The sequence below is a fragment of the Limulus polyphemus genome, unplaced genomic scaffold (genome assembly GCF_000517525.1).
Source record: "Limulus polyphemus unplaced genomic scaffold, Limulus_polyphemus-2.1.2 Scaffold812, whole genome shotgun sequence".
Lineage (NCBI taxonomy): Eukaryota > Metazoa > Arthropoda > Merostomata > Xiphosura > Limulidae > Limulus > Limulus polyphemus.
The window spans coordinates 84,570-106,734 of record NW_013666422.1 but is presented as its reverse complement, the minus strand read 5'-3'; the positions used below and the strand labels follow the sequence as shown (position 1 = coordinate 106,734).

Here is a 22,165-nt window from a genome sequence, read left to right as displayed (position 1 = left end):
GAAAGTTATTTCTAATGTTACTTGAGAAGATGGTTAATTTTCTTCTCCGTGTTAACGCTTGGGTTAGTCTTGATGTTAGAGTAGTGGCCATCTTCAACTTCAGTTTGGAGATGCGATAGAGTATTCCTCTTTCCCCATGACTACAGTGGCATTACTTTTATCTGTTGTAGAGTTGTTATGATGTTGTGTTTTTTGAAAGGTTCTTAGGGCTGTCCTTTCAAAGTGAATACGCATCAGAATTTCTATCAAAAATATCTAGAATCAAATCATGGACACTAACAACAAAGAAATGGTTCTCCTCAGGACTTCTTTGAAACTTAAAAGATAAATATGCCTAAATATAGAGTGATATATATAGTAAATATATATAATAAATAAACATTTGCTGTTGATTAATAATTAGACTCACGTGATCATGGAGGCTATTACGCATAAAACGATTGATATTCGATCTCCACAACTTTACCGTAAGTGCTTAAAATTGTCTACAAAGTTTCATTAAATAACAACTGAAAACGAACAAATAAGTTCCCAAATATTGTGTACAACATCAACAAAGTATATCGTTTAACTATTCTATTAAATGATAATAGTACAATAATTTAAATATATATTCAACTCTCATAGCAAGACCAAAAATGTGAATGACGCACCACTAGATCCCCCCAGTGACACAGCTGTATGTCTGCAGACTTATACCACTAGAAACTGGGTTTCGATACCCGTGGTGGGCAGAGTTCAGATATACCATTGTGCAGCTTTGCGATTAACTACAAACAAACTGTCACTAGAAGTATTTTCTTCGGCCACATTCATTGCAGAAAAAAACCCAAAAACAATCTGGATATTTACTAAATTATATATATATATATATTACAATTTATGTATTTTTTACATCTTAATGTTTACTGTTCATTATCAACCAGTATAAAATATGTAATTAGATATTTCTTTTGTTTAAGAAAACAGTATTACAGTAACTATTTGAGTAGAATCAGTAACTAATATCTGGACTACAACAACACATTATTATCAGCCACCACTTGAGTTCAGTATTATAACTTGGAACTGAACAATATAAAACCTGATCCTATATATGAAGTTTTGAAAATAAGTGTTACATAGATCTACACTATGTTCCTTGAGCACTGTTAGATAAATTTCATTGTTTGTGTATATAGTTTACCTAACAGGAGGTGCCGATTTAAAGACTGGTTTTAAGGTTTGAGAGTTCTACGTTCATGCACTGCAGTTTTGGACATTGTTGATCAACACTTCTTAGGATTTTATGTGCCTTTACTCCTGAAGTATATTAAACTTGTACTGAACAATATTCTAATGACCCAAAACTATAACGAACGAACGTTAACTTCAACGCTATTCGATCTTCTAACATACCACAAGTTGAAATAACTTGGAGTGGTAAGGGTCCTAGTAGAGAAAGGTTGATCATCTGAGGTAGCAAACCAACATTGAGGGACAGCACCTCTTGGAGGATAACTGATGCCAGCAGCATGAGGTAACAGGCCTCCAGAGGAGTATGCAGAAGTCTAGAGAGCTTTCCATAGCATTAATGGTGAAAGGTGGCGATCTTTAGAAAACCTCAATGGTGCAGTATAAACATACATGTATTAGCCTGATTTCCCGTCAACTTGTTTTCCTTTTTTTGTGATTACTGTGTATTTTAACTTTAATTGTATTTTTTAAATAATAAACGTAATCTTGTATTCGGTTTAGTTTAGTGGGTGCTTTTGTTTAAGTTTTACTAAAATGGTTCGCTTGTTTTCTCCTTTTTTTTGGACATTCATGCAAAACATTCATGGTTTACGTGTTTGTTGTTAACCGCAAAGCTACACAATAGACTATCTGTGCTCTACCCAATGCAAGTATCAAACCTGACCTTTAGCGTTATAAAACATCTGACTCACCATTGAGTCACTACAGAGGGCAGCTACTAAGGAGCTGTCTGTACCAGCTGTCCCTAAGTTTTAAATTTTAAAATGATAGACTAGAGGGAAGGCAGCTAGTCAATACCGCTCATCTCCAACTCTTGGACTACTCTTTACCAACTAAGAGCGAGCATGTTCAGTGACGGGATTCGAATCAGTAACCTGCAGATTGCTAGTCGAGTGGCCAAACCACCAGGCCCTGCTAGTGAACAGCACCGACAACTAACTTACTGAACAGCGAGACTTCACTTCATCTTTGGCCCCAAAGTGCATATGCAAAGTGGAAATGAAATAATGGGGTTCACAGTCAGCATACCAGGTCACGCCCGACCATGTTTCACTTGTATCATATTTGTATTATTTCCTATTGATTTGGATTTTGTTTATTTTATAATTTCTTTTCAGGCACATTGCTCTATTATATTAAGAATAAAAAACAAATTCAACGTTTTTTGGTACAATGAAAGATAAAATCTTTATTAGAAATTTCAGCCGACTAGTTTCGGTAACAAAGTTACCATTTTGTTTATATATTATGTAATACTGATTTTCTTTTGGTATTGTAATTGCAGTTTATTTTTTACCTTAATTTACTTTGATTTATTTGAGTTCCATTTGATTTAGTTTTGTAACTTGTTTTTGGAGTCTTGTTAAGTCTTTGCTGTCTTCGTGTAGGTGTCATGGTGTCTTGCACGTGTCTGAGGTAGCTCATAACTGTACTACACGACCTGGTAGTTGATTCTCATTTAGATCTTTAATGTTTAATTTCAAAAATTCCATCCTAGAAAGAACCTGCAGTAAGAAAGGGAAATTGTGATGATAAAAGAATAATTATGTTTTTCTTCCCACAAATAAAATAAAATAAATCTTTATACATATATATATCCAGATAGTTTTTCTAGCTTTTCATGTAGGCGTTCTTCACTTAGTTTGTTACAAACTTGTAAAATGGATATAGGAATGTCATAAAGTTGCCCTAATCTTTTTGCACAAGGTTATATATTAAAATGTTTGTTCCGTAGAGACTTATGCTTACTTGACTCTAAAACGAGGTTACTCTCATTTAAAGAGATGACACGTACAGATACTTGTTCAAGTTAGTATGAATTGTATATGCTTAGTTGGAATGTCTGTTTATGTAGTTAATATAAGGATTGTGAAAACTGCGTTAGGCCCTCAATTTGATATAAAAGTGGAGCATCTACATGACTCTGGATATCTTGCTGGATCCTGTCTTCGTATTGTGTAGTCATTGGAACCACCGATTAGTCTTCACACTTAAACAGGAAGACAGCTAGACATCTTTTTGTATGAATGAAGTATTTTTCTATCCGTACACTCTTGTTACTTATATTTACTTCGCTGTTCGTGTTCGAAAATATTCACTGTATAAGACTTCCCAAACCTTTGTTCTGTGGATACTTGATTTATTTATGTCTGGTATCTGCCAATATGTTTTGTTTGTTTAATCTACTAAAGCCAATCCTTATTTTGGTCTGAATTATAGGCCTAGGCGTTGCAATGTTTTGTGTTAATCACACTAATAAAAAAATGAAGTATTGCCCATGAAGTACATCAGTTTCAAAAATAACAATTTTGAGTAAATATTATGATTTTTTTTGCACTGCACTGTCACTTTAGAAATAAAAGATACATAAAAAATAAATATAAATGAAACTAAATTCGTGACAAATGTTAAATATGAAATTGTAAAGTTTGTAGTAATTATGTTGCATCGTTCACGAGGCGTGCTTTAGTAGATGAAAGGTACTCAAGTTTTATATCCGACAAACATGATTAGTATTGAATTTCAAGGGCTTCTTTGCACAAGTATTTTACAAACTCATACTTTCCGCCATTAGAACTTAGCATGGACGCCCAAAGAAATATTTTCAAGGTGGGGGGCAAACATGCTTGTAGGGGATCAGCTTTTTCAGTGTAAGTCAACAGACTAAAATAATATATATTTTGTGTGCTTAAACTCAAACACAAATTTACAGTTTTAATAAAATCTACTGGAAATATTCAGTTTCACTCCGATGTTAAGTTTACTTCATAATAAGTGCAATTTTTTGTGAAATGGAAGTGGGGGGCAAATATCCTCTCTTGTCCCTTCGTGCAGACGCCCATGGAACTTAGCATAGAAAAATCTAAAAGTTTGTGAAGTTACTTGAAAGTACTAGTATTATTAAAACTAACAATTTTCACGAATCAATAATAGCCTCAGTGGCACAGCGGCACGTCTGCGGACTTACAACGCTATAAACCGGATTTCAATACCCGTGGTGGGCAGAGCACAGATAGCCCATCGTGTAGCTTTGTGCTCTATTCAAAACAAACAAACTATAATAACCTTCCACTTTTTTTCTTCTTTCATCAATGGGTCAGCGTTAAGTTTACGGACGTACAATGCTAAATTCTGAGGTTCGATTCCCAGCGGTGGATGGAGCGCAGATAACTAAATGTGTAGCTTTGCGCTAAACAAACGAAACCTTTCTTTTATGACATCATTGGTTGCAAAAAATGATATGAGGTGCATTCCGTTGAATTGTTTTATGTATAAAATGTTCGTAACAACGTTTCGTTTTGTTAAGTAAAAAGTCTCAAATTTTCAATTTGATTTCTCTAAGCTTTCGAGGATACCGTATACGTGTGCAAACATCTATATAGATAATAGCCAAATGTCTGTCTATCGGTCACACTCTGTATCTTCTGAACGGTTAATCATAGAAAAAAAAATATGTATATATATAAAAATCTCCTTTTTCAAGAGTGCATTACAAGAAAATTGTTCATTTTTTTTGCGATTCCTAAAATTTCATATTGACATCAACATCGACCCGTCAGTCTTTATATGTGCTGAACTCTCAGTCTAAGAAAAGTAACTATTAAGAACAAAAATGTTTCTTTTTGTGAAGGAATTTTACAAAAAAACAGGACTTCTCCCATCGAATAATTGAAATATTTCAAAGAGAAAAGCATGAACAGAAAGAAAGGAACGTATTTAAGTATATATTTGTTTTTGTTCAGTTTATGTGTGTATATATATTTCATGTCAATATTATATACGTGCATGATTTTATTGTACCATGTTGAATACATTGAATTGAATTGAGTACTTCCCCTTCTTATGGAAATGACAAAATCCCCTCGGCTGCTTAGCGAACCTGAAAGCTCTGTTGTGTTGGATGCACGCATTGCATCGAAATCCAAACATTTTTACCAACTATATATTGCAGTCAGTCTCCTTTGCTTAGAAACAAACGCAATGAAATGTTTCTTGTTGAATTAACACATGGAATTACATAAGACAGTTGTAAACGACCCACTAGACATATGCGCTTTGATGCAAGGGATTAAATTAACTGCATATTTTGGCCCGGCATGGCCAGGTTAGGGCCTTCGACTCGCAATATGCGGGTCGCGGGTTCGAATCCCCGTCACAACTGAGATGTCTCCCTTTCAGCTGTGGGAGCGTTATAACGTGACGGTCAATCCCGCTATTCGTTGGGAAACGAGTAGTCCACGAGTTGGCGGTGGGTGGTGATGACTAACTGCCTTCCCTCTAGTCTTACACTGCTGAATTAGGGACGGCTAGCGCTGATAGCCTTCGTGTAGCTTTGCGCGAAATTCCAAACAAACTGCATATTTTATATTTATGAATCATTATTTTTCGGAAAATTATCGTTGAATTGTTTCAATCGGCATCTGCTAATTATGCATAAGCTACAGCTTTATTTTCAAATATTTTTCAAGAAGACTGAGAAGCAACCGTAATCTGCAATAGGGATAATTGTTGTTAATAAAGTGAAATAAATGACTAAATTATAAATAGTATAGGTCATGTCATCTTGTTTTCTGATGTGTGTGTACTATATTTACACAAACACTTTCTGGTTTTTATCGTTACGTATTTATTTTACATATAACATGGCTTTCAGAGAAATAGAAAATAGTCACGTTTCGCACAATATGCTCGCAGAATTCGGGGCCACTGCGTTAAGAGTTCTACAGACAGATTCAACAACATGTATTATTGTTGCAAATAAATCCTCTGAGGGTCGTTTTTTTAATCTTTAAAACGTGACAATACTCCTCTGGATATAAACGTTTAACCTTAGTGGTCATTCAAGCAAATAATGGAAAGTTGACCACAAATGTTCCTGGCACAGAGATAACATCTAACCCTAGGACTTCTAACACAAAGAACGTGGATATATAGGATTAAATCGTCAAATCCTGCGTTAAATATGGTATATGTGATAATAAAGGATACAGAAGGTACTAGTGTAGTTTTTTAAATTATTGTATTAGTAATTTTACCAGGATAGAGCGGAATGTTACAGAATATAATTTTTGAAACGAGAGAGCTAATGTACATAATATATAGTTTAATACTGATGTATTTGTGAATTGCACCATTTATTAAGTATTTCAATTGTGGTTTCGGATTATAATCAGTATATTATATATTTCTAGCCGATTAGATTTTTTTTATTTTGTTTTATTTTTAATCTGAAAGCACTTTTTATAGGTAAAAAAGTAAATCCCTACATTGTTCAAACATTTATAATTTTTGGCCTCAAAGTTTTTTCGACCTGTATACGGGCTGTAGATACCAGCAAAATTTTTGTTACGTATATACTAACAAATAAAGGTTATTAATCTTGACAAGAACGGTGTGAAAATGGAGAAAGTTTATTCAAATTTGGGTGGTTAATTTATATAATTAAAAGAGTAACGTGCACGTGTGGGAAGCTTTTAAATTTCATTAAACTAAGCAAAGATGAAATTAAGAGTAGGGAAGTACGAACAATGTCATCATATGTTCGTGGGAAACTTTTTAAACTTCATTAAACTATGCAAAAAAGAAGTAGGGAAGTACGGACGACATCACCATACGCGTAAAGGAGGGGTGGGTGTACATAGTGCTACTCATTTCAAAGTGAAAGGATTTGGGGAAATGGATCTGTCATCCAACAGACCCCCCCAATCTCAGACAGCAGTATTTATGTGTTAGTGTTTTGTGCGTGAATTTCTTGTAAGAATAATGGTACCGTCACACTATTGAGGTTTAATACTTAACCCCGATAACCACGTTTTGAAAGCGTCGCTAAATCTGGTGTCTCTTACTAGATAAGTCGGTTGGTTTGCCATTTTTGATCAGACCATTCGGCTCAAAGTATCTTTCGTATTAGAGGTGTTTAGTGGGTATCACGTATCATGCAATAGGTTTAACCTCACAGTCACTGAGACGTCCCACACGGCCATCAAATTCGTTTAGAACTCTACGTACTTAACCCCATAGGTGAGTGGTCTAGACAGGTCACTTAATGGTTTTAATTACTTTAAATACACAGAACTGTATTTACATTTTATAAACTTTGTGCATTCAAATACAAAATAACACAACCAAAAATAAATAAATAAATATTTCGTACTCGAATCACGTTATTACTTACAAGGATAATGTTCTGTATGGTTACTTAATTAAATACTCAAATCAGGCAAGAAAAATTGCATTATTATCTAAGAAAAAGACTGTGCATACAGAAGTCACATAGAAAAGTTCGAGAAATTTCTTATAGTGCAAAAGAAACAGATTCGATGTATTACGAACAGCGATTAAGAAAAGCATGCATGGTAAAACATACTGTTGCGTCATCGAGGTCACGTGACTGGTGTGGCGCCCTCTAGTTTCTAGAACTATCTTGTTCCTTCATGAATGCTCTAGTATTTACTAGATGGGGTAGTCTGGTATATATAAGAGGGGGACAACGTGACGCGGTAATGTGTGTGAAGGTAATGAGTAATTAAACTACGGTCAGAGAGAGACGTATTAATGATCAGTAAGACTATATTCGAGTGCTAGCGTGGTCAGGAGACTGGCTAAGGTAGCTATATTGGCATTGTTTTATAGAAGATGTGTGTATTATACATTTATTAATGCTCAGAAGAAATGCATTCTTACAGTATACTGATGACAATATTCGTTACAAATACTGTGAGATGCAGCATGTATGCTACATCTTCTCTAGGTGACCTTTTCCGACAAAGGATGGGGCTGTGAACTGATTAATCATTAGTTTAACATTACATTCTCCTCAGCTGGGTCCACGCCATTCCGGCGGCCTTCGCTTCACTCCCGACCGATCTCCTCCACGTCTGTTTTGGCCTCCCAGCTTTTCTTTTCCCTTGTGGGTTCCAGTCCAAGGCCTGCCTTGTAACGTTGTCAACTGGTTTTCGCAGTGTGTGTCCGATCCAGCCCCATTTTCTTTTGCTGATGTCTTGGCTGACTGGGTTTTGGTTGGTCCTTTTCCATAGCTCTGTGTTTGAGATCTTCTCTGGCCACCTGATGTTTAGGATGTGAAGGTACAGTTAACCTAACTTAATTCACAAAGTCATTAGAATGTAAGTAATCCATTCTACTTAACTACCTTATTCTGATAGAAATATACGAAACACAGATTCAAACAATAATCCTAAAAACAACAGGTGCTAAATATATTGTATGTAATATTTGTTTATTGAGAGTCAACATACACGTACTTATGTTATTACATTCACAAGTTATAAGACCTGATACTGATGATATACTAGTGGTGTTTTTTTTTGTAAGATGTCATCAAGTTGTTGTGTGGTAGTCCCACATTTACTGTAAAATTAGGATAATTGTTTAGTTCAACAGCTGAAAATACATTAAACTATTGAGTAATATCTGGAAGTCACACGTCGGTCTAGACATCTGTATATACATACATATATAGCTTTATAATTTTGACTACGAACAACTTAAAAAAAATTATCTCTCAAAATAGGTCTGAATTCAGTATCACTTAAATTTTCCAAAAAAATCTTCCGTATAGCTTATGATGAGGTAACTTGATTTTTCACTTCATTTCGTGATCGTTTCTGTCTTGCAGGAATTATTAAACACTAAATTTAAAATATTTGTGCATGAGAGAACAACCTAACTATAAGTTAAAGCGTGAAAGAGCCAACGTTTCGACGACGATTTACGCAACATATATCACATGTTGACAAAAGTTTTTCTTATAGATTATTCCTGTCTTTTGTCTTGGTTTTTAGACGACTTTGGACTGGAGAACAAATGAATGCAGCCATAACATCCTTTATATGAAGAATCAAGAAAAAAGAAAGAAGGACACAATAAAAACTGTTGTCAACAAAACCTAAGTGTCTTTTATACAGTTCTATATATATTAAATATTGTATTCATATGTCAGTACCAGCAACCACCCAACTTACAACAAAAAAAGAGGCTGAGAATAATGTATTCCAGTGGCTCAGAGGTAAGTCTGATGGCTTACACCGCTAAAAACCGGCTTTCGATACTCGTATAATATAATGGTTAGAGAACTAGCTTATATGCGATGTGACTATAGTCAGCAGCCCAGAACAGAGTCCTTGGTGATGTGTTGTCGCGGCCCTATGCTCCACTGGGAGTCTACAGGATTAAGTAAGTAAGTATTCACACAAAGCAAATATTATTTAATAATAGATCAATTTGAAGTTAAAGGGAAAAATTTGGATTTTCATTCTATAAGATGCCATCACTTTGTTGTGTCTATAGATATTCTAACCATCTGAAAATGACATGAAGGTGGCTTTTTTTATATTCCAATTGAAAAAAAAGTGGTACTTCACCAAAAATGAAAAAGATCAAATAAATAAACTCTGTAATAGGCAAACCCAGGCATTTATTTCCTAACATGATAGTTGGCTTTTGGAATGGCTTGCCTTAGAATGTTGTGGAGGTAATAAATTTAAGTAAAGGGTTTCGGTGATTTTTAAATCAGGAAAATAACAAAAACATTCACACAATATTGGGTTCCACAGTCACAAGTTAGTAGATTTCACTAAAAGTTCAATTATGCAGTTCATAATTAAAAATCATACCTGTAAATCAATATTTCACTCCAAGCTACCTACCCATTGATACAAATGTTGCAAAATATCAGACTTATCACTTTACCTTGTAGCATGATGATGTGAGACACCCCTTGTCAATGCAAAATAAAATGTAGTCCCAATAAAGTCCATCAATTTCAAACTCGTACACGTGTATTCATATTATTTGGATAAGTGAAATGAAAACTGTCAATAACCAAATGTTAGTAACGAAGTATGAGCTAATCTATGTACCTATGAAAGAATAGAAAAGATTTTGTAATCACATTGGTTGTAAACTTAATATGCCATGACTGACAGATACGTAACAGTAGTAACCTCATCTCATTCTATGTCATGTCATGATGTATTTGATACATCATTCATACCACTTTCATCATCAACTACTGTAGCACGTGTTCTTTCAATGTAGCCATACCCAACGATACGACATATATTGTCTGTTTATGCTTGATGATATGATGTAAAGCAGACTGTTTCCAGAACAATACATAGGCTGTTTACAATCACCATTCTTCATTTTTTGACATGCTGTTGGTTCGAATTGGGCAGACATATCTATGTACCAGTTTATAAATGCCTGTGTTCATTTAATATGAATTGTGACTTTTCAAGTACAACACGATATTGATAGTGACCATTTACCTGTCTGGTGTATGTTCAATCCCCCCCCATACAAATAAATCAGTAGCAACCAAAAAATTTAACTATGAAAAAGCAAACTGGTTATACTACCAATCAATCCTTGACAGATGCTTATTGCCATACAATCACCGAGTGTCTAAAAACATCGGCAAAACAAACTATACCCAAGCATAAACAACCACTAACAACACACACATGGCAATTTCACTCACAAATTATAAAAATTATAAAAGACAGAAGGAAACTATGCAGACAATTCATACAAACCCGAGATCCAGCACCTAAAACACAAACAAACATACTGGAAAAAAAAAAAAAAAAAGAAGATGAAGTCCGACAACTAAAACAAGAAAGCTGGGATAATTTCTGCTCACAACTAAATGATAAAACTGACTCAAAACAGTTCTGGAACCCCATCAAAAAATTCACCAACACAGGAAGCCCTAACAGTAACTACCCACCTTTAGAAACACAAAATAAGACAGCATACACAAACACTGAAAAGGCCAATGTATTTAAAGAATACCTACAAAACATTCAAAACACACCAAGAACCAGACATGAATGTACACTTTTTCAAAAAAGTTAACAACCACATTAAGCTAAACAGAACCATGTACACACCAAAATTTCCAGTTAACATACAAAATACAATAATGAGATTTGATGAAACAGAAAACACAATTACATATCCACTCACTAAAACAATCACAGAAATGGAAGTAAAATTAGCTATAAAAGTTACTAAAAAACCAAGCACCAGAAGAAGACAGCATACAGGCTATCTGCCTCAAAAAAGGCACTCAGAGACTGTATGGACACCTCACAGCACTTTTTAATTTATCACTAAGTTCTGGATACATCCTGGTTTTTTGGAAGCAAGCAATCATACTAATGTTCCATAAAGAAGGAAAGCCAGCAAATAAACCAAACAACTACCGCCCGATCAGCCTGACCAGTGGTAGGAAAAATACGAATAATAAGCAGAAGACTCTCAAATTACCTAGAAGCAACCTCAAAATTACCAGAAATACAAAATGGATTTAGAAAATTCAGACAGACAACAGATCACTTGGTTAGATTAACAGAAACAATTATAGATAGCTTTAATAAAAAATGAATGCAATGTTGCCTGCTCTCTCGATGTCGAGAAAGCTTTCGACACTGTATGGCACAATGGTCTTAGGTTACGCATGATGGAATTGGAACTACCGTGGGTGATTATTTGCTGGCTGGCTAACTTTTTGGAAAATAAAAATTGCAAAATAAATGTCAGGGGAATCTACTCTGAGTCATTCACCTCAGAGGCAGGCATCCCACAAGGAGGGGTAGTTAGTCCTATTCTATTCATAACGTATCTGAGCAATATGCCTTTAAAAGACCCTAATCATGGATTTGCACCACAATTCGCAAATGATGTTGTGGTTTGGAAAAGTGCCCCCACCCCATACATAGCAGCAACAAATCTACAACCATTATTAAATGATATAAAAGAATAATGCCAACAATATCGAATAAAAATAAAGTTACTAAAGACCAATTATTTACTTTTACAAGACTAACAAAACATAAAAAAAGAACACTTAAATTATACATGAATGGAACACTTCTCCAGACCAAAACCCCTGCAAAATGTTTAGGATTAACTTTCGACCCAAAACTAACATGGGTAAAACATACAAATAATATATTAACAAAAATCTGGAAACATACAAATTATGCAAGAAGTCTAACAGGCAAAAACCAGGGAACATCACCTGACAACATTATAAAAATATACAAAACATATATTTCCCATCATAGAATATGCATGCCCCACATGGAAAAACATAGCTCCCAAACATATAAACTACAATCTATACAAAACTCACTTATTACCACAGCATATAAAGTCCCTCGTAGCACTTCATTAAAATTTTTGCACAGTTATGCAAACCTACAAACTATAACCAATAGACTCTTGCATAATACTCTAAATTACTTTGAGAAATATTAGCAAAAGAATGACCTACTCTGTGAACTTGACTGCTACTACATACATGGTGGAAGTAGACCTAAGTACCTCTCACCTGTAAACATATATTTTAGAAATAAAGGTTTAATAAGGCCACCTATTACTAGACCTTAAAAAATGTAAAATGTATTATATTAGTTTCAAACATGTGAAATGTGTTGTATGCATATATGGAACTGTTCACTAAATGTAAGACTTTACAACACCGAATTACATGATGTTATGCACAACACACGAGTGTAAATGAAGATACGTACATGGACATTACCCTGAAAGGGGTCGGAGCAAGTGCAGTTTACTCTGACCCTCATGTTATATCTACATAAATAATCAACAGTATCAAAACCATAGTTCGGAAAGGAGGAAGAGGTCTTTTGAACCTGACCGTCCCTGGTCTATTAAAAGACCAAAATGCCGGTCACAAAACTGAACAAACCAGTTATGCATTATGTAATACACACCACAAAATGTATTGTATGTCCTTGTTTCTAAAAATGAAATACCTAAAGAGAATATTAAATGGTTTTAAAATTTTGTTTGTGTGTTTTCAAATAGCAAATGCTTCCGGATCCAATGAAACAGGCTATACCAAAGTAAAGTATGAAGAGAGCCATCATTTGATCTATCATTGATTCTTATTGGTCCAGCCAATTTGAACAGACATGCTGGTTTTAGTTTTAACATTCACTCAGTGATCTCTAAAAATGGTGAATGATGGGTTTAGCAATCATCGAGATGTTTTTAAAGCAGATTTACAATAAATAAATCATGCAAATTCAGTGTGTATTAGTACTGTAGACGTTTTATTTGTTTTTTGATGTACAATAATTAGTAGTTTGTTTATGTGAGATTTATGTATTCACAACTGCAATTTCGCATTCACATGCTTCCATGGTCAAGAACTATAATTCTCTGGGACCCCCTAATTTAAGTGAGTTTAAGAGAAAGCTTAATAACTATATGAATGATATAGCATTGAGTTTTTTTTTTTTGTAATAGCTTTAGTTTAGAGGATAGGACAGCCTAGATGGACCAAAAGGTCCCTTGTTGCCCCTAAACATTATGTTAAGTAATGTACTATGTCCTTACATATATTCTATACATAAAGAAATGATCCTTTCCAGTTCAAAAAAAGAATAGATTACCACAATATTTAGTGGACCTACAGTTAAATTTGCCATATCTCAAGGTAACCCATTCCAAAGGCCAACAATCCTGTTAAGAAAATAACAATCTTAGCTAAAGAGGACTGCTACCCCTACCAAAATTTATATTTGTGTCCTTTAGTCCTATCATTCTCACCATTGACAACAAAAAAGGTAATGCATCAACGTTATTAATTCCCTTAACAACTTTAAACACATCAGTCAGATTCCCTATAACTTTTCTTTTTTTTCAAGAGAAAACAATTTTATAGACCTTAATCTATCCTCCTATGAAAATTTTCCATCTTATGTATCATCCTAGCAGCCCTCCTCTGAAACATTTCTAATGGCACAATGTCCTCTCAAAAATAATAGGGATACATTATTTCATGAAAGTCTTCATTTATGTAGCTTTGTGTATGTAATTTGTTCTGAGCATAGTTATTTACCTTGCAAGTTTATTCCTACAAGTTTAACTTTAAACTTGGTACAGTCCATTGATTACAAAATAATTTAGCCTAATTTAGTCACTTGTAAATAAGACATTTGAATCACACATTGCAAGTTTACTGTCAAACTTAGGTTAGGTCAAAAGTTTACTGCTGTGTTCTTATATGATGAGAAACTTTGATGTCAAAACTATACCAAATAATTATCTGATTATTTGCTTTAAAAGGAGAAAAAAAGAAACTATTCCATTGGACTTTACAAATATTTTGCTGAGCTTTCATAAATAATAATTGGGTGAATATTAACCACACACATTAAATTTGGGACAATGAAACAAATGCCCTTTTAATTTCAATACAGTTGAATTACCTTAGGATAAAATTTAATATAACATTTAATAGACAATAACTAACAAATAAGGGACCTCTTGCTCCATCAAAGCTGCCCCATCCTCTTATCAAAAAAAAAAGAAAATTAAATCCAGCCATGATAATTTAAATATTTATGAAACCTTCCCATAAACACATTTACACTTACCAAATCCAGTGATCCACCACATCAAAAAGCAACCCATTCAAAAGTTAAACTTGATCTATCTAAATTTCTAAGCTGAAAGTGACTCCTACCCTCCCACAATTTATGTTTGTATACCATTGTCATACTATTCTCTCTATCAAACAGGTGAGGGGGGGGGGGATGGGAGTGGCAAGGTTCATTTGACTGAGGGAATGTGCTCCACAGTTGTACCCATTACAACCAGGGTCCAGCACTGGCCTTAGTGCCCTGGAACTAGACTGAGTAGAAGCTCTTGGGGGTTCTGCATTAAATTTTCTGCGTTCTCCCACTTTTCCTGAGTAATTTTCCTAATTTTGATACATTTTTACATGAACACTATTAAATATGACAAAAAGTTAATGCATTGATACAATAAATTTCTTAAATCTAACGCCTTAAGACTTTATGAATATTAATAATAGTACAAGTTCTTAGTTAACTTCTAGTTCTACTCTACTCAACCTCTAGTTTAGGTATTGGTATAGAATAATACTAGTATTACACACTTTTGCATAATGTTAAATCATTTTTCATTTTTATTTGATCAAGTTACCAAAATTTCAATAGACGATAGATTGTCAATAATTACTTAATACAATGTAAAGCCTATCTGAAGTGATTAATAATAATTATTTTACAATACAAGTAACATAACCTTCCGTTGTAAACACAGCACGTGACAAACAAAGCCCTAGGGCGTACGTGAAACTAAAGAGGGTGGTTATGTAAATTTTACAAAATAATAACTTGATAATTATTAAATGTTCGCAAAAAAATGTGAGAGAACTTAACACAATTCAAAAGCACATTTAAAAAAAATGTTTCTTTTTGTTGTTATCCTTTATAGACTTATATTTTCCATAAAAAAAGTTGTGTAATGCTTTCTAATACAATACTTCATACCGAATTTCAAAATATTAATTTATTATGATATAATTAGTAAACAGACCTGAAATGAATCGAACTTTAATGATTACATAAATAGCCTATCTTCAGTAAAATACAGTGAACTTTCAAACGAAGATCAATAATTTTTTGTTTACATAACACATATAATAAAAACATAAATATTAACTGCTTTTCAGGTCATAAATATACAGCAGAGTTATGTTTGATTACCCAAGTTAATATATATCGGAATATTTTTGTTTGGTCTGTTGTTAACAAAGTTATGCAATGGGCTATCTGTGCTGTGTACACTACGAGTATCGAAACCTGGGTTTTAGCGTTATAAGCCTTTAGACTTACTGCTGAACCACTGAGGGGGGATTTCTGATACACTAAAAAAATTAAGTTTGGTAATTTCAGGCTGACCAGTAACCAGAGACATTGTTAGGTGTTGGCCCACGAGGCCCATGCCTCGATTATATTTGACAGTGCCCCAATCCCCAGTTGGTGTCTTGAAAAATCAGAATACAAAACCACGATTTATATCATACTGAAACGTCGAAAATTCCCGCACCTATGGGCCTTGAATCTTTTAAACACCTAGTGATGCCTCTGACGGTAATTTGCGCATACATGTGCTAAACGACTAATCAGAGATCCCGAGGATTCAGATATAGCAGTTCCTAATTTTGAACTACTGGTGAGAAAGAAAGCAGCTAGTCAGTAATATCCGTCGTCACAAGGGCTTTGAGCTGAATAATTGGATTGTCTGTCACTTTTGTAAGGCATCAACAGCTAAAAATGCGAAGCGTGTTTAGCAGTATCTAGGCGTAAACCTTGGACCTTCCAATTTGCATCCTGGCACACTCAGTCCTTACAACTGCGACAAAAATCTATATAAGAATTCTTAATGGAAACAGAAAGATAAAAACACTTACGATACATGGTGTCAGTTTAGTTTGTGCCAAAGAGGTGTGTACAGTACATAAAAGACTTAAGTGGGATAATAGTTATAAGAAATGTTAACCAATATTAAAATTAAAACTAAAACTAAAATAACGGCAAAAGGTGGTGGGAAATAGAGAAAATGATAATGTGACGCTATATATATCGGAAATAATAACAATATAGAGAAATTAAAGCATGAATGAAACTAATAATATAAAGTAAGTTTAATTATGAATTTAGTTTTGAAAACCTTTTCAGAGACATACGAAGGTCAACAATCCCGGGATAGAAATTGATGCCATTTGGCGTTACAGTATTTAATAAGTTTAAAACGTTCCAGTATAGTTGTTTTGGTTTGACCTACATATTGGAAATTGCATTTTCGGCATTAGGTTAAGTAAATAACGTTTTTTGTAGAGCAGGTTATGGGTTTAGTGATTTTGTAATGCTTTTGGTTGTATTTATCGGAAAATTTGTCCGTTTCCTGCATGAACTTATAGGTTAGGCATCGCTTGTTATTGTGAGGATGACTTCCACCTGGTGTCGACTTAAAGTTGACTTTATCATGAACTAGGTGTGAATGCAAAGTTATATTTTTTTCTGAAAGAAACGACAGGAACTTCTGTAATAATGGATTTTAGACTATCATTGAGTTGAAAGAGGTAAAAGTGTTTTTTTTTTTAGTATTCGGGGTAGGTTTATTAGTTTTGGGTGATAGGTAATAACCAGTGGAACACGAGAAAATTTTGTTTTAGGTAATTTTTTCAAGGCAGATTCATGTGGTATATTGTTATCTTTGTCAAATTGTTGGGTGAAAATGTTTTTTTATAACCCCTTTCAGTCATAATCTGTTTCAAAGAATTAATGTGACTATCATAGTTCTTACTGTCAAAGCATATCTTCTTTAATCTAAGTGCTTGATTGAATGAGATATTGTATTTGGTGTGTGGAAGGTGACAGCTTGGATTATGTTAGTATTGTGGTTTATCCGCTGGTTTTTGGTACAAATCAATACGTAGAAAACCATATTTTAATGTTTAACTTACTTAGGTAGTGGAGTAGTCTAGAGTAAATTTAATAGAACCGTGGAAGGTATTAGCATGTTTATAAAAGAACAGTAATGGCATTTTGTCTCATACCCAAATGAAAAAAATGTCATCAATGTAGCGTCTTCAAAACGTTGGTTTGTCTGTGCAACTTTCCAACAGTGTCGTCTCTAAGTCTCCGATAAAAATGTTGGTATAGTTTGGTGCCATCTTGGTTCCCATAGCTGTGCCCTTTGTTTGAATATAGAACTCATTATTAAATTCAAAACCATTAAGTGTAAGTACTAGTTCAGGTCTGTAATAATTTGAGTGTTGGGTTTGTCTAGTTTTAGCAGAGAATATTCTAGGTCTTTTAGGCCTTCGTCATGGGGAATGTTTGTGTAGAGAAAAGAAATATCCATAGTACAGAGAATTGTGTTTGTAGGAAGTTTTCCGTTGCTATTAATGTCAGAGATCATGTTCAGAAAATGTGTTGTGTCTTTAAGTACGTCGTCAAAGGGTGGGGGGGGGGGTATCTTTGATGTGGTGATCAACGTAAGCAGATAAGTTTTCAGTAGGCATACTGCAATTAGAAATAATAGGACGACCAGGATTTTTGAGTTTGTGTATTTTTTAGTAACATATGAAAACGATCTGGAACTGGGTGTTTAGATAAAAGGAACTGTAACGTTTCACGACTGGTGTGTTGGCTTTTCTGTAAGCTACATAACACATTTTCGATAATTTTAACAAATTGTGGTTGGGGGTCCAAATCTACCTTAGATTAAAGAAGGTATTCTCTGACAGTAAGAACTATGACAATCACATTAATTCTTTGAAACAAACTATGACTTAAAGCTGTTATAAACAAAACACTATCACCCAACAACTTGACAAAGATAACAACATACCACGTGAATCTGCATCGAAACAATTATTTAAAACCAATTCTTGTTCCACTGGTTATTACCTATCACCCTAAACTAAAAGAAATCTACTCTAGATACTAAAGAAACACTTTTACATCCTTCAACATCACTAAGATAGACTAAAGTCCATTTTTACAGAAGTTCCTGTCGTTTCTTTCAGGAAAAATATAACTTTGCATTCTCATTTAGTACAAGCTAAAGTCAACTTTAAGTCGACACCAGATGGAAGTCACCCTAGCAATAGCTAGCGATGCCAAACCTATAAGTTCATGCAGGAAACGGGCAAATTTTCCGATAAAAACAACCAAAAGCAGTTTAAAATCACTAAACCCATAACCTCTAAAAAAGAAAAACGTTATTTGCTAAATCCAATGCCCAAAATTCAACTTACAATATGTAGGTAAAACCAAAATAACAAAACGGGTACGTTTTAATAACCAGAAATCAACAATCAAAACAAACAAATAACTTCCAGTCGCAAAACACTTTAACATGCCTGGACATTATCTTGAAGACATTAAACTGACGGGTATAGAGACAAATTTTGCATCTAACAGAAACAGGGAAATTAAAGAAGCTTACTGGATAGCACTATTAAAAACTGTAACGCCAAATGGCATCAATCTTGATCCCAGGATTGTTGACCTTCGTATGTCTCTGAAAAGATTTTCAAAACTAAATTCATAATTAAACTTACTTTACATTATTAGTATTATTTACACTTTAATTTCTCTATACTGGTATTATTTCCTAAATATTGCGTCATATTATCATTTTCTCTATTTCCCACCATCTTTTGCCGTTATTTTATTTATATTTTAAATTTAATCTTTAAAAAAATTGGTTAACATTTCTTATAACTATTATCCCACTTAAGTCTTTTATGTACTGTACACACCTCTTTGGCATAAACTAAATCTGACACCAACAACTCTACGTTATGATTGGCTACTTCTCAAAGCTAACTCATATTGAACATCCGGTTTACGTGACATCGACATCCATGTTATATATTTCATTAAACTCATTAAACATAACCCTTTATTATCCTGAAGAAGAATAGGGAACTATTCGAAAACGCTCGAGTTTTGTGTCTCGTTAGAAAAACCTGTGTAAAGTAGTTGGCATTCTTTCTTAACTACGAATATTATTTTAAATATGATCAAGAATACCCAACCCTGATGAAACAATGTATTATAAATATTTATAAGTAGAAACGTAAGAAGGGTATATTTATTTAGCTACAATGATTGTCAGGTGGATTTTTAGTTTCGCTCGGAGTGCGTAGCTTGCTGTGATCAGAAGTTAATACTAATTATCTGATATTAAAAACGTTCCAGTTATTTTCAACTGTGTAATGTTAAAGACTGTAAAGGTTTCAAAGAAAGCTTATAAAATAAAACAAGAACACTTTCCATTCAGTTTTATTAGTTTTATTTAATTTCGCGCAAAGCTACTCAGTGGCTGTCTGCGCTAGACATCTCCGAGTGATAGACGATAAGGTAAGGCTGTTAGTCAATACCACCCACCGACAACTCTTGGGTTACTCTTTACCAACGAATAGTGGGATTGAACATCACATTATAACGCCGCTACAGCTGAAAGGGCAAGCATGTTAGATGACGGGATACGACTGTGACCCACAAGTTGCAAGTCGAGCACTTTAACCACTAGGCTATGCCAGGGCCTTTCATCTCACAAATTTCTTTAAAAACTTTTTATCTAACAAAATATTAATAAGCAGGTTTTTGACGTTGTAATGTTGAAGGTCCTGGAAAATTGCTAAACAGTGTAATTTCTAATAATGTATATTGAGATTTCAGAGATCCAAAATTAAATAACTTTCGAAACCACCCCAAGTTGACCGTATATAATAAACCCCAAAAAGGAGTTGCTTATAATATAAAATAACCAGACTAAGTCATACAGAGGTGTCACAAATACAAAATAAGCAAATAAAACTTCGAAATTCAATCTGAGATTAATATTTCTGATCGCAAGTAATAGAGATAATTTTAAGAACAACACTTAGTATTTCATATTTCCAATCTGAATGACAGCTTAGGCGAAACATGGGATAAGTGGCTACATGTGCAGTGCTAACCGGCCATCACACGCATTGAGTAGTGTGAGCCATCAGACTTACTGCTGAACCACTTCTGAGCAATTTAAAAGAACCCGTCAATGAAAAAACAATGACACAACAATCACACTATGCCCACTATATCCATTACCAACGACACATTTCGCTCAACACAGAAATCATCAAGCTGGATATGATACAACGAACACAATAGTAGTCGGAACACTATTTATATATATATAAGTCATTTCTCACAACAACAATTGTTATTGTGTTAACCCCCATTCTAAGCTGGCCAAAAATGTTTTTAATTAATTATACTTGTCATAAGATATTAGTACTAGGCCTATTATATTTATTGTGAATTTTCTTCTCTTGTCATTCCTGGAAACGTCAGATGTCTGCAGGTATACTAAATTCATTTTGACCAGTAACTGTCATTTCTTCGAGTCAATTTTTAGCCATTTATTTATTCAAATCACATACACACTGTTTCAGTCTTCTGTCTACTTTCCTCTTTATAACTATTTTGTTATACATGTTTCATTATTGATATTTTCTATTATTGATATCTTGTGGTAGACTACATATCTCTTTCTTTTTTCGTTTAAAAAGGTGAACATTTCTTATTAACAAAAATGTTTTAAGGTGTGATATGTAGGTATATCATTGTTTTCTACCAGCTTTTGTAATATAGAGCTTTTTAAAAATGATCGATTATTTACTTTCTATTCTGTAATAACGACAATAGAGTTAGAGAGAAATGGAATAACTATGCATTATAATAAACTTTTCCTCTTTATAATTTTGAGTTGCTGAAATAGTGAAGGCAACTGATTAGCGTCTCCTGCTGTAATGATGACAACGCATGGTTTAGAAAGTTGCTTTGTTGCTTTGTCTCTTTGTTCTTTATAGTACACAACGTCTATTCTACCCGAGAGGATATTACAGTAACATTTAGCATAAAAATTTAAAGTATTAGCACTATTATGTCTTTTGTTGGTCTTTATCTGAATATAGCATCCGATCAGTGAAAGAGGTGACACTGTCGACTGGACAAACAAAGTGAGTTTACTTCTTTAATTCTGGTGCACTTTCTTGGTTCACTTATACCAGGAGGTTATAGAGTGAAGACTTACTTTTAAGACTATTGTGCTTAGTTCGACGGAAGTCTATTTCAAAAGAGAGAAAGCTGTGAGACTAAGACAAATTAGTAAAAGCGACTGTCTTTTTGTGTACACAAGTATGTAAGCTTTCTTTTTGTTTGTCAAATAATAAATAATTTTTTATTTTTTCATATTTTACCCAGTCTCATTATGTTACATACACTAGGAAGACTCAGTTATCTGATCAGAATAACTCTCCTTATTTCCTGAACAAATCTATAGTTATTTTTATATCTGTCTATCTGATACTTGTCAGTAAACCAACAGTTTTTACTTGAAAATAGAACATAAGTTTCATAGGTATGTGCATTAACACACGTGTTAACGTATAGTGTACAGGTAACTGGTTTTGGGCTGTATTGACCTTATTTTCGTTCTAGTCATAACTTGTTAAGAATAATTTCCCTTGGTATTTCTATACTTTCCTACAGATGGT

General features: G+C 33.9%; 1 protein-coding gene across 1 annotated transcript in view; it reads right to left on the bottom strand.

The window, feature by feature from the left end:
• Positions 1–15,298, bottom strand: part of LOC106460662 (solute carrier family 12 member 9-like) — a 95,151-nt gene extending 79,853 nt beyond the window's left edge. Inside the window, 2 exon segments of the mRNA XM_013920388.2 lie at positions 12,539–12,595; positions 15,280–15,298. The gene's annotated coding sequence lies outside the window, so the exon portion shown is untranslated.
• Positions 15,299–22,165: the final 6,867 nt, after the last annotated feature.